The sequence below is a fragment of the Musca domestica genome, unplaced genomic scaffold (genome assembly GCF_030504385.1).
Source record: "Musca domestica strain aabys unplaced genomic scaffold, Musca_domestica.polishedcontigs.V.1.1 10, whole genome shotgun sequence".
Classification (NCBI taxonomy): Eukaryota; Metazoa; Arthropoda; class Insecta; order Diptera; family Muscidae; genus Musca; species Musca domestica.
The window spans coordinates 8,087,562-8,097,903 of NW_026712115.1; positions in this window are offsets into that span (position 1 = coordinate 8,087,562).

A 10,342-nucleotide genomic window follows, 5' to 3' on the forward strand; every position below is an offset into this window, starting at 1 on the left:
GCTGGCACTAAAAGGCTAACGCCAAAATACCGCAGAACAACATTCGAGTAGAATGTGATGGATTGGCCGTTTGAAGGTGACCAATTCGAACAAATCTAAACTTTTTCTAAAATTTGATGCTATTTCCGACATTTTTTGCTTTCATTCAATATAATAAACAAACACTGTTTTTATAAAAACAACAATAAATGGATTAAGCCTGGCCATTTTGCAACAACCAAATACTATGGTATCCCGAACAAAAACAAGCCAACACTGTTCTATTTAAAAACAAGTAAGAAAACCGAACTTTTAATACCATCCACCTTAGGGTAATGGAAACACTAGAACCAATTATGAGTCTCGAATACCAATTTTTAGACATATTCGTTGGAAAATTTGTCAAAAATCATCAAAATACCGAATATCGGGAGGTACCGCAATATAGGCCTATACAAAAACGTGGACCTATACATACAATATTTCGCCAACGGAGCTAGAACCTATTATGACCAACAAATTCCAATTTTTAGACAAATCCGTGATAAAATGTGACAAATAACATCAAAATACCGAATATCGGAAGATACCGTTATATGGGGGTATTCCAAAGCGTCGACCTATACATACCATGTTTCGCCGCACGAACTAGGACCCATTATGACCTACAAATACCAATTTTCAGACAAATCCATGAAAAAGTGTGGCAAAAATCATCAAAATACCGAATATCGGGATGTACCGTTATATGGGGACTATACCAGAACGTGGCCTGATATATCTCATTTTCAATACCAAATATCTTAGACACAAAACTAATTATTCTGCTAAATTTTGACGAAATTAAATTATGAATTAAAAAAATTAAATTGAAATTATGACCAACAAATTCCAATTTTTAGACAAATCCGTGATAAAATGTGACAAAAACCATAAAAATACCGAATACCGGAAGATACCGCTATATGGAGGCTATACCAAAGCGTGGACATATACATACAATGTTTCGCCACACGAACTAGGACCCATTATGACCTACAAAAATGTGGCAAAAATCATCAAAATGCCGAATATCGGGAGGTACCATTATATGGCGGCTATACCAAAACGTGGACCTATACATGCAAAGTTTCGACACCGGAGCTAGAACCCATTATGACCAACAAATATAATTTTTTAGACAAATCCGTGATAAAATGTGACAAATACCATCAAAATACCGAATATCTGGAGGTACAAAGTTTCGCCGCACGATCTAGGTCCCATTAAGACCTACAAATACCAATTTTCAGATAAATCCGTGAAAAACTGTGGCATAAATCATCAAAATACCAAATATCGGGATGTGCCGTTATATTGGGACTATACCAGAACGTGGACCGATATATCTCATTTTCAATACCAACCATCCTAGACACAAAACAAATTATTCTGCTAAATTTTGACGCTCTACGTCATTTTAGTTGCGTTTTGGGTTGTTGCATTGTGACTGTTTTAGAAGCATATGCTCTGTTGCAGAAATGCAAGAATGCAAAATGTATTAACCTATTTTTCCTTTATGATATGGGAAAAAATTGCAAAACGAGTAGATTCTTGCAGGTTCTGAAACCGATCTATAATTTCCAATCTAAATATAACTTTAATTTTTCCAATGTCATGTCATCAGCTTAACCCAACGTTCACATCATTACATCAAACTCGCCGGAACTGACAATTCTGCAAGTGTATTGTAGCTCGGGAATGATGTAAGTTATGGACAAATTCATAATTCCATAAGAAGCCACAACATAGCATATGTCGATGCTGGGATTGCTGTGCTGTGTTAGTATGTATGGATGTATGTATTACCGGCATGTGTGATGAAAACATTTACAAGATGTGTTTGTTCGTACTTACTTATATATGTACATACACACATATGTTATACAGCGATTTAGACATCCTTAATTACTCGCATGTGGCATACGGAGCAATACAAGCTCATGTTATCTCAGCTCGATATTTTCGGCATACATATATGGAACAAAAAAGGAGATTTCCGTTTATAATTATAGTCGACTTGGGAGAACCGCGTGCTACGAAGGCCTATTTAAGCTAATTGGTAATTACGACAATATGTTATGGCCCTAATGAGCGAGTGAAAGTGTTTTGCTATTTTCTAACAACTGGTAATCCATAAACATATGTGTGAGCAAATGTCCGTACATTGTACGTATTCAATTGGATGTGTGAATGGGTGTGTGTGTGCGTGTGTTGGATGTGTGAGAAAGGTATTCATCGGATTTTTTGCACATACTTTTTCCAACTGAGACGACTGACAATGTAAGTGCTACTCATCCAAAGACTATATACAATTTCAACTTACATTTACACAGCGATGGCCTAGACCTTCGAGTCCGAAATCTACCGACAATATAAGCGAATGTTGGATGGTTGGAATCCATCGTATTGTAACCGAAGTTTAGATTTTTGCACAGAAAGGAAAACGATCATTCGATTTTGCTCCAACTTTGCATATCCCAATATTTGCGTCAGTGCTAGGTCTGGTGCGAAAATTGTCTATATCCGTCCGCTCCTTCTGGTACCTCCCTCACAAACGTGCAAAATTTTGAATATTCACGAAGCTTATAAAAAACGAAATCAACATTCGATTCCATTCCAGACATGGTACATCTAAAATATTTCCATCAACACAAGATCTGTTATGAGGATGGTAGAGATCGGACCATTTCTTTTGCGACCTGCTCTACATAGGGTTCAAGATTATGAAAAACAAAACGCTCAAAGCATGCTAAATAAGAATTCAACTCTCTTCAAATTTCACACATACAAACATTTTTGCTAAAACAAGATCTGTTATGAAGATACTTCTGGTACCTCACCCACAAAGGGACACAATTTTCAATATTTTTATCTGTCAAAAATTGCGAAACAACTCAGCGATTCTTTACAACTTGCTATATCTAAATATATGCCTCTCAAACAGAATCCTGAGATGAATATCAAATTTAAGAGGGTCAAGAGTTTGAAAATTCATAACAGAAGTTAAAATATTTTTAAATAATCGAACATTGACTGAGGGTATACATCTGTCGTCCAAACCGACCGATACTTTTTTACTTGTTATTATAAAAACATCCCTGCCGAACTTTCAATACCCTCCAGCTTATGGTAAAGGAAACATTTTTATATAAAAGTAAGATCGTTTGCATAATGCAGTTAAATTTATCAAAAAAAACATAAAGAGAGTGAGGCCGTTATATGGGGCCATATCAAAACGAGAACCTCTATAAGCAATTTTATACTTCAAGGATTGTCATCTATCAAATCTTCTAAAATACCAAAATTTGAAATAATTATGTGGGCAAATGTGACTAGTGACTGATTATGAATATATTTATGGGGTCTACGACGAATATTTAGAGATGCTATATATATTTTCAAGGTGGAGGGTATAAAAATAATGCACAAATAAAGAAATTTATAGAACTTATTCTAAATTCATAAAAAAACAAGTAAAAGGCAGCTAAGTTCTTTTATTTTATACCCTCCACCATTTGGAAGAAACTTGAAAATTTTCCAAAAAAATTTTGTCGAAAAATACCGCTCGAATGAAAACCGCTATATGGGGGCTATATTGTGTAAAATTTCAGATAATTTCATTGATAAATGTTACATTGTTTCACCATTAGAACTAGAACCCCTTATGATCAACAAATACCAATTTATCTCATATATATCTCATTTTCAACTCCAACCATTCTAGATACAATGCAGATTGTTCTGCCAAATTTTAAAGCTCTATGTCAAATAATGTGGGCTGTATCGTGATTTCAACAGACAGACATACCGACATCGTTAAATCGACTTAGAATTTTATGCTGATCGTGAATTGGCGATTTGCTGATCTCCCGTTTTGGCGATTTGTACTGGTCATTGGCCGTTCCAGACTTCTTTTTGTGGGGCTTTTTGAAGTCGCGGGTTTATGTCAACAAACCTCAGACTATTTCAGCTCTTAAGGACAATATCCGTCAAAAATGTGAGGACCTGTCGCCGGAAATTTTATGTCAAAGTGATGGAAATACCATAAAATGGATTTATCTTATCTCCTTTTCAAACAAATGAACAAAGACATAATACCCTGTACCACAATGTGGTGTATGGTATAAAAGTATAAACCTTGACGTTTCTATTAAAAAAATAAAATAACAAAATTTTGGACAGATTGGGTACTTTCAGCATTTTTGGTATATATTTCCTTATATTGTTAATGATTGTTGTTGTAGTTGTACTCAAAATTTTATTTTTATATTGATGTGTTCTCCTTTTGTTGACATGAAATGAAAAAAAAATATAAATATATGTATGCGTGTACCTACATACGTATGTAATGATGTCCAACCCCTATCAATTCCCAAAGATCTACCTTCTCATTGCACATTTGCCAATGACAACCTTCAATCATATGAATGTTGAAATTATTTCGGTCGAAATGTGAGCTGAGCAAAATAAAAAACATAATATTCTTGGAATGAAAAAATAAACATTATTGCACCATCTGCTTGTGATACAACAAAATATAGTTTTTGGTAATCATAATGGCCATTATTTTGGGACCAAAATAGCACATTTGTTACATAATGTCCATACAAAGGTTAGTTTTATTTCTAATGGTACTCAGATGGAAATAAAGAAGGACACACAAAAAAACCTAAATGGGGTTAATATTTAATTTGTGACCCCATTCGTTGCAATATATGAATTCATAGAGAAAATCTAGATTTAGTGTGGGTTGGAAAAGAAAAAAGTTTGAACACCCATTTGAAATCCAAACTAACAAATCAAAACAAAAATGTCACTTCAAGCCAATGGAAATTGGCTAAAAATGGAAAAGGCGGTAGGCAATAAGGGCGAGATGTTCCAAGCTCTGGACCTGAACCCTACAATTACACATATACTGTTAACACTCCCCTGGATTACTTTTTCGTAAATGCTACCTGCTACTTTATGATCAAATAATAGCACCTTGTTGTTCGATGTGTCAGAGTGTTAGGAGGCGTTTTCGCACAGAGACTTTCAAAGCTTGCACATATCTGATTTGGATAATAAGATTTGCCACGTAAATTGGAACTAAACCTACCCCTCCACCATAGTATGGAAGGTATATACAATTCTTTGTCGATTTAGCGATGTCCGTCTAACTTCCAAGCTTCCCAACGAATTGAAGTAGATTGATAAAATTTTACTCAAATGTATATTATGCCTGCAGGACTTTTGGTATTGAAAATGGGTCATGTAGGTCAACGTTTTGGTATAGCCCCCATATAACGGTACCTCACCATATTCCGTATTTTGATCATTTTAACGACATTATTAACCGGAGTTATTTCAAATTTGGTATTTGAAATTCGAAATAGATACTAAAGTCTAATACACAAAATTGTCTGTGCAGGTTCACGTCTTCGTATAGCCCCCATATAACAGTACCTCTCGATATTCAGTATTTTGATGATTTAAGCGACATTATTCACCGGAATTGTTTCAAATGCCGTATTTGGTGTTCGTAATGATACTTCAGCCTATAACAGGAGATTGTCTTCGCATAGCCCCCATATAACGGTACCTCCCGAAATTTGGTATTTTGATGATTTTAGCGACATTATTCATAGGAATTGTTTCAAATTAGGTATTTGAAGCTCGTAATGTATACTAAAGCCTAATACACACAATTGTCTGTGCAGGTCCACGTCTTCGTATAGCCTCTATACAACGGTACCTCCCGATATTCGGTACTTTGTTGATTTTAGCGACATTATTCACCGGAATCGTTTCAAATTAGGTATTTGAAGTTCGTAATGGATACTACAGCCTGAGACAGAAAATTGTCTGTGCAGGCCCACGTCTTCATAAAGCCCCTATATGACGTTACCTCCCGATATTCGGTATTTTGATGATTTTAGCTATATTATTCACCGATTTTTTTAAAATTTCGCATTTGAGTCTTATAATGGCTTATGACAAAAGTTACCTATGCAGGTCCATGTCATCGTATAGACCCTAATATAACAGATATATTCCGTATTTTTAAAATTTTAACAGAATTTTTTACGGATTTTAATGTTTTTGAGAATTGCCAAATTCGTTCCAAATGGTGGAGGGTATTCAAAGTTCGGCCCGGCCGAAGTTATTATTTCTGTCGATGATAAACTAAGATTCCTCCAACATAATCTTCTGCAAATATACATGGTTCCGATCAAAAAGACAAATTACAATAAGATGTGGATTAACTCCAACATTAAGAACCTTATCAGAATCAGATATTTATCATACTCTGGGTGGAAGCGTTACATCAACATTTAGCACTTCGTTTTTTTCACAAAACGAATGAAAACTTATTGGAGAGATGGGAGTTGGAAAGTCCAACTCCATTGCTCATTATTACGGGAATATTAACGAATTAAACAAATCTTTTATAAATAAATACCACTTTTTATGATAACAATAATCGGAAGGTGAATAATACGTATTTTCATGGCGTTTTTGAGTTTAAATACGTTTCGCATGACGAAGTCGTACGAGCTTTATACCCTCAGCCAATGTTCGATTATTTAAATATATTTTAAGTTCGGTTATAATTATTCAAAACGTTGACCCTCTATTGAGTAGGTTCCGAAGGAAGGTCCGATATTGTCCATTTGGTATCGGACCTGAGTGATATGATATCAATATTAGGACGTGCCAATTTTGGACTATATCGACTACTTCCTTCTGTTTATATGAGATATGTGATAATTTTTAGAAAATGTTAAAATTTGAGAAATAGTCGAACGAAGTATTCCATTTTCATACTTCATCTTTTACGGATAAAAATATCGGTATGGGCAAAATTTCAAGGAAATTAGATTTTATGCGAAATCATAAATTCCATATTCATCCCAGGATTCTAGTTGAGAATCCCTGGCTTGTTTCACAGGTTATGATAGATAAAAATATTGAAAATTATGACCCTTTGTGCGTGAGGTACCAGAAGGGGTGCGCATATATATATATATATATATATATATATATATATATATATATATATATATATATATATATATATATATATATATATATATATATATATATATATCATCTTCAAACAGATCTTATGTTAGTAAAAATGTTCGTATGTGTGAAATTTGAAAAGAGTTAGATGCTCATTTCGCTTTGTTCGAGCGTTTTGTTTTCCAAAATCTTGAAACCCCATGTGGGGTAGCTTCCAGAAAAAATGGTCCGATCTCCTCCATATGTATAACAGATCTTGTGTTGTTGGAAATATTGAGTTGTACCAAGTCTGAATGGAATCGGATGTTAATTTCGAGCTTCATGGATATTCAAAATGTTGACCCTTTGTGGGGTGGTACCAGAAGGAGTGAACTGTTATATTCCATATTTACACCAGACCTTGGTTTAATAAAAATATTGTGAATTACGTATTTGGAAGACAATCCGACTCTTACATCACATTTTATAAAAGTTATAATTATTCAAAATTTTGACTCTTTGTAGGAAAGGTATCAAAAGGAGTGGTCCGATATATCCCATCTTCACAGCAGAACTTGTGTCAGTAGAAAATCTGGGATGTGTGAAATATGAAGAGAACCGAATGCTTATTTTGGATTTTATAATGGTTTTGGTTATTCAAATCTTTGACCCTTTGTGGGGGAGGTACCAGAAAGATTTGACCGATATATCACATTTTCACACCAAACTTTGGGTTAATAAAAGTATTGAGATGTGTGTTATTTGAAGAGAATCGGATGTTTTTTTTTTCGGATTTTATAATCGTTTTGGCTATTCAAAACTTTGCCCCTTTGTGGGAGAGGCACCAGAAGAAATGTTCCGACTTTTACCATCTTTAAAACAGATCTTGTATTGAAAAAAAATATTGATTTGTACCAAGTCTGAATGGAATCGGATTTTAATTTCGTGTTTCAAGAGCTTCATAAATATTCAAAATGTTAACCCTTTGTGAGGGAAATACCATAAGGAGTGGTCCGATATTGCCCATCTCCGAACTCGATCTAAGTTTGACAATAATATTACGATGTACCAAGTTGATAAGAATCGGTTCAAATTTAGATATAGCTCCCATATATATCTTAAACCAATTTCGGGTTAATTGTGCACCAAATGGCTAATATCAGTACAAATGACCTGAAATTTGGCACATCCGACCGAATTCAGAAGCAATTACTTCAAATTTGGTGAACATCGGTTCAGTTTTAGCTATAACTCCCATATATATGTTTCATTCGATTTGAGGTTTTAAGTCCCTCACATGCGTAATATGCACTCCACAACAATGATCTTTGGTACCAGATATCAGATACAACTCGAAAATAACTCTACTAAATTTTATCGTGATCGTTTCCGATTTTTATATGCCTTTGATACATCTTCATTCGATTTCACGGTTATTATGTGGTTATTATATATGTAATATCAGCCCAAATTGGATAGATTTTTTCATATTCAACCGAATTTGTGAAACTAGGTTCGGTATATCTATTGCTCCAATAAATATTTTTTAATCTTATTCTCATATGAAGGTATCCCCTGATTCCACCTTCATCGGGGTCTTAGTCTGTTTGTCTAAAATGACAGAGCATCTCTATTGCAATATTAATCTCTCACTTTTCTGCATCTATTTATTTTCTTTGTAGAGCTACCTCAATGAACCGGAAGTTTCCAGATTGCTGTAATTACAAACCCTTGTGCATCGTTAACGAAACCTGGAAAATGGGACGGGTGGTCCCGCTATTGAAGCTAAGCAAAGGTGCCAGCAAAGGCTAGTCATATATGCCCAGGATTTTTTCCATAATTATTGGAAGCTATCCAGGTGTCAATTATCATATGTCATATTCAATGCCATAGAACACTGTCGGTAGCCCTTAACCTATCAAAGGTGTTTGATACAGCCAACCGCGACACGCTGATTGAGGATATCGAGAGAAATAACCAAGTTTAAAACATTGTGTGATCTGCGAACACGAGTTCTACGCAGTGAAAGATTTTCCATTTTTGCTAGAACGCTGCGTTAAACACTGAAACAAGTTGATTTCTCGTTACACCAGTGGACCACTTACATGAGGAGGCAAAGATTCTTCCCGTACCTCAGCCTAATCACATGCTTTCTCTGCAATAGCTATTCCCGTAGAAGTTGGGAAAGACCTATACGGCGTAGATAGATGAGAGATAGCCTTTATATAGGAACTCCAAATACAAAATTTGAAATAATTCAGGTAATTAATGTCGCTAAAATAATCCAAATACCAAATATAGGGGGTAGACGTGGACCCACATGGCTCATTTTCTGTCTTAGGCTGTAGTAGTATGTAGTATCTATTTCGAACTTCAAATACGAAATTTGAAGCAATTCCTGTGAATAATGTCGCTTAAATAATAAAAATACCGAATATCGGGAGGTACCGGTATAAGGGGGCTATATGAATACGTGGACCTACATGGCCCATTTACGAACTTAACCTGCCTACTGGAAAAAAACATGTATGCAAAATTTTAGCCTTCTATCTCAATTCGTTCGAATGATAGTTACAACAGACGGACAGATAGATAGACAGACAGACATACAGAATTGACTTAGAATTGTACTTTGTTTGGGTCTGACATGAGCATTTCGAGAAGTTACAAATGGAATGACAACGTTAATATACCCTCCATAGTATGGTGGAGGGTATAAAAAACCTATTAGGCAGTTCTAAGTAGCATTCATACTGAAGCAGTCACCGATGTTCTAAACAACTACAGTATGAGTGTCGTCCTCGAAGTTCACAGCCCAGCCATTGCAGCTGGCTGCCTAGCCAAACCTGGATAGTGCTGTCGTCTTAATTCGTAATGGGTACGAATTGATGAAAATGTTTGTCTATTCAATTGACCTGCAGAATTCAATCCAGAAACTCTTTGACCACAGCCTATGAAGACAGAAGAAATTTCAAATATTGAATTAAAGGAAGAATTAAATAATCTTATGCCAACACGCGGTATGTGCCGCTTTTACCTCTGTTGTTATGATATCGTAACAACATAGTTAGCAATGTTAAGCGATTTAAACCGCTTGTGAAATGTGCAATTAATTGGGAAAAACTATGGAACAGAATTTTAAAACCCAATTTTTCAATTTTTCAAACTTTTGTTTGTAATTTTTTTCTATAAATCTATTTTTTTATATTAACATGGTCCTGTCATGAACTGTTATCTATATAGTATAGACACAAACCATTTGCTCAGAATGCATTTTGTCTAGTCTTTACCATTTTAGGTCTTTGATTTAATTTTGAGCGCAGATTGATTTTGGTTT